General features: G+C 37.3%; 1 long non-coding RNA gene across 1 annotated transcript; it reads right to left on the reverse strand.

Moving 5' to 3' along the window:
• Nucleotides 1–1076: 1076 nt before the first annotated feature.
• LOC106964599 (uncharacterized) lies at nt 1077–2201 on the reverse strand. The gene is made up of 2 exons (XR_001428461.1): nt 2048–2201; nt 1077–1708 (listed from the first exon to the last, which is right to left on the reverse strand). It is a non-coding gene; the product is annotated as an uncharacterized LOC106964599 (long non-coding RNA).
• Between the last annotated feature and the right edge of the window lie 2379 nt (nt 2202–4580).

The raw sequence follows: 4580 nt of genomic DNA on the forward strand, positions 1-4580 counted from the left end.
GAGGCCAAAGTTACAGGGAAAATGAAAAACAGGAAAAACATTAAAAAAACCCCCTTGGAAAAAAAAAAAAAAAAAAAAAAAAAACTGAGAACAAAATGGAAATTCACCAAACTGTCAACCCGTCGCTATTTTCGTGAGCAACAGACATTTAAAAAATTTGACTAGCTGCTTTATTTCTTTTAAAAGCAACTGGTGACAATGAAAAGCAGGCACTGGGGTAACTAAATGATGGGGGAAGCGCAAGAACATTAACTAACCCAGGTACAATGTGAGAATAAAACTACCAACTAACCAATAAAACCCACTGACTGTGACATATTTGGCTTCATTCAGGCTGGTGAGAGACATACAAGATGTAAACCTAAAGAAAGTCTCCGGTTGATTGCTGGCTTGCTGTTAATTAACGCCCTCCCTCACCAGCTTCTTAACTTCGAGGCTGGCTGAGCACCAGAATTGAAGAGTAGAGAAGATGAATGAGTATTGAAACAGGCTATCTGCAGCCATGTGTTCAGCGACGAGCCCCGCTCACAAAGCAGGGGACGCTGTTTACAATATAATCGCGCCCGAACCATAAAGAGAGTGACATTCATGTGCACTCTCATGTGAACGAAAATGGGAATAACGATGCAATGATTTCCATATTTACTCCGATTTGCAAACACAGGGAATGCTAATTTGATCCCTGAGACATCGTCATAATTAGATTATAAATTAGGTTCATTCCTTACCGGACAAGAGGTGCTAATTCGTTCATTTTCTCGTAGTGAGATGGGTACTACTGAAAATGCAAAAGCCCTCCAGGCAGAGGTGCATATTTGGGACTCCTCACTCGGTTCAGATAAGTAATAACATTTTCAAATGAAGCCACATAAATATTCAGATTTGAATCCAAAAACATGGGCATATGCTCCTCATATTGTTTTGATGTTCATCATGACAGTAAACAAATCAAATGCCACCCAGCAATGTTTTACAGAACCAACAAGCTCTGCTCTCTCCAGGAACATTGCCAGGCAGCTGAAGAAGGCATGATAAGTACTGCTGTGGGTTGGGACACAGACACCCTCAGGGCATTCGATATTACCAAATTCAAATTTTTATTTGGCTATGTTAATGCCAATCAAACACAATTAATTTGCCCTACTATCTTAAATAAACAATTGGGAGGAATGGGCACAACCCAACAAACAGGGAATACTTTGGTTAATCTGTATACATTTGGAAGATACCAAATGGAAATAAGAATCTATTCAGAACCAGAGGCATGAATAATACAGCAGGGAAGAGCTGACGGTTAGAAATGTAAAGGTAGCTTTTCATTTTCAGGTGCAAAAGTAATTATAGAAACAAAAGCTGCAGTATGCAACTTTTACAAAAATATGTTGGTGGGTTTTTTTTTTTTTTTGCATATTTGTTAAAACTGTCACCATGTGGTAATTGTATGGGACAGGTGATCTGTAAAAAAAATGTGTTCATGACATAGAAACAATTGGCCTTTCCAGGAGAACTATTTATCCACTGTCATTGGTGGCCATGCTAACTAGCCTTAGCAATCATTGTAGGCTCCGTTGATGAAACAGTGCAGGGTAGCAGAAATCTGTCACTCACGAGCCCGGTCCCAATGGGCTATTTGCACGTCCGGCGCTGACGTCATATCCGCATGAGCGAAATGCGGCTTTCTTGCTTCTGCTTTGAGTTACAGTGACACCTAAAAGAGAGACAAAGTCATATTTCAGAGGCAAATAAAGAAATACCATGAACATTTTTGTCTTCCAAATATAAAGGGCTTTTAAGTTTTCATGGATTTTCAAACAATCTTAAATTAAGAAGACGGTGGCTTGCAAATATTCGTTGCAAGTTAAAGCTAATGCAACCGCACAGCTAAGTTTCCAGCCTTCATGTCACTCTGGATCAGCTTCTTCCGCCTAAAACTACCGGTGGGAGAAAGATGGTAAACAAAGGAGCCGTCCCTGTGTTATTTCCATGGAACCACTAGCATAAGCTAAAGTTATTGTTAGCCACAAAGTTTAAAGAAAGTAATACTCACCTTCGAATATATAACGAGGCGTACATCTTAAAACCTTTCTCCAGGTTACTTGTTGGGGTTTGGATCGAGGCACATCATTAACATTACCTTGGGAAAGCCCAGCAAGCACCGAGTGTAAAATGCCATTTTCAACAGACCGGAAGCGACGTGCAAAGGGGCCCTTGTTCTTGTTCTTTCTGATATTTAATAGCGGGTGACATCTAACTTTAGGATGTATTATCGCCATCTGCTGGAGTATGGACCAGTGTATCTCCCTTTTTGAACCTAAAAAACTACCTCTTCTGTATATTTAAAATATTTTTTTTATTATTGCAAGCTCACTCAAACCCTTGTTCACTTCAACTGAGTACACACTTCCTAGAGGGGCATAGAGTGTAGTGTAAGTATTAGGACCAGGCTTATGTGTGACAGCAGGAGCATAGGGGGAAGTCAGAGGAGCTTGACTTTTTTTTAAGATTATCTGGCTTATAGTTTACTGCCACAATATTGTGATCATTTTAACAAATATGTTTAAAAAAACAAACATATTTTTTAATAAAAGTTACTGCAGTCATGACTTTTAAAAATCCTGTTTTGGTATTGTGGAACTTTGTGAATGTATTAACCTTTTCTGTACTTTACAGTAGTTATGTGGATACTTTGGGAGGATTGATAAGATAACCTTATATTTTCCACCAATGAAAATCCATTTTGGTCAAGCAGATTTGCAAATAGGCAGTGGTGGAGAATGTACTCAAAAAATGTACTTAAATAAAAGTACAAATACACAGGCAAAAATGTACTCAAGTAAAAGTCAAAGTACCACATTAACATTTTACTTAAGTAAAAGTAAAAAAGTACTTGCTTTTAAAAATACTTAAGTATTAAAAGTAAAAGTACTTGCTGAATAATACCTAATCGCTAATATCATTAAGTGAACTGATCGTATTTAATTTTAATACATCAGTAATGTGCCATTTTAATGAACAATGCCACAGATCAAGCATGTTTTCATTGTGTTTACTCTGTAACATAGTTTAGACTTAGATATTTGATTCTATGCATCATAATTTCAGGGATGGAAACATCTTGTCTCCTGTCCTAACATAGCATGAACTTCATTAGTGACATTTATTTAGAAAGAAATCCAACAGAAAGGGGATGGAAAGAAGGTGTGGGAGGGAAGACATGCAATCGAGGAGCCACGTAGCAGAGTTGTAGTCAAGACCACCGAACCCAAGACCAAGTCAAGACCAGCACCCCGCGCTATGTGACACAATTAAGTTTTACCTATCAAAATTGCTTCTCAAATTGATCTGAAAGATCCACATTCCCATAAAACACCTAGATATTAAATACTTAGGGCTGAAATAAATTTAATCAGTAAAGATCCGTCCAGAAGAATCGGATCGTTCCTGAATGTCATATCACTACATTGCAGACTGTGGTCACAGGGTTGTCCCATATATGCGACACATCAGTCAACACCTCCATACAATAATTCAGCTCATGAGTGACAACTTGTTTTCATCGCAGATGCAACATGTCTCAGTCAGTACAGCTAGCTTTGCTAGCATCACATCCACAGAGGTTACCTTTTTAAGCTTTCCTTCCAAGTTTCGCTAAAAGTTGGACGAACTCCCCACCGTCTGTGAAAGCGAAGCGCTGCTAATTTTACATGTCGCTATATCTTATGATTTATACAGCGCTATTATATTACTGACGATTAGACACATAGACATAATATAAGAATAGACGCTTAATGGACCGCTCTAGCCTATTGTCGCTGACGAGATTTAGGGCGGCCATCTTGGAGCGGTACACCACTCCACTCAGCGTTATGTGTTTAGCAGGCACAATGACGTATCAGCGCATTTAATCGATCACATCACATTTTTTTGTTACTGGAAACCTTATTCAAACATCTATCAAAGCTACATTTATAAACAATTGTATTTTTAAAGTATGTTTTTAACACATAGTTCAGCATATTTAAATGTGCTTAGTGGCTATAACAATAGAATAGGAATGGAATATTCTGTTATTGATGTATGAAGAGCATATTACAAAGCACACAGCCGTTCATAATTTATTTAATAAATTATTTAATAAATTATTTAGTAATATCAATATATATTTATATAACTATACAAACACTAATAAATAAAGATTAATAATGGCACAAATAAATGATTTCAGCCGACGAGTCCAAAATCCGATGTGAGATTCATCCGTGCTGTAGTGAATCCGTCTCTCTTATAGATATCTCCCTCTTCTTCCTCACATCGTGTCTTTAGGAAACTTTCAAAACAAAAACGGAAGATTTAGGATGTATCTTACTTTTGACAGAGTGAAAGAATATAAATAATAGTCTTTACCACCTGTGTAAACTTTGCCGGTGAATGTTATAACACAAAATATAAGTTTTACAATACGCGTTATATTGTTTCATTTCTAATATAGGCCCTTCTGTCAGTCATTGTTAAGTCATTGTTAGAGAATAATTAATTTTTTTTAGATTTACGGAATCTCAGTTAGCCTTCATAGCGGGGCT

The sequence above is a fragment of the Poecilia latipinna genome, unplaced genomic scaffold, assembly GCF_001443285.1.
Source record: "Poecilia latipinna isolate Pla-1442-1.1 unplaced genomic scaffold, P_latipinna-1.0 Scaffold1694, whole genome shotgun sequence".
Lineage (NCBI taxonomy): Eukaryota > Metazoa > Chordata > Actinopteri > Cyprinodontiformes > Poeciliidae > Poecilia > Poecilia latipinna.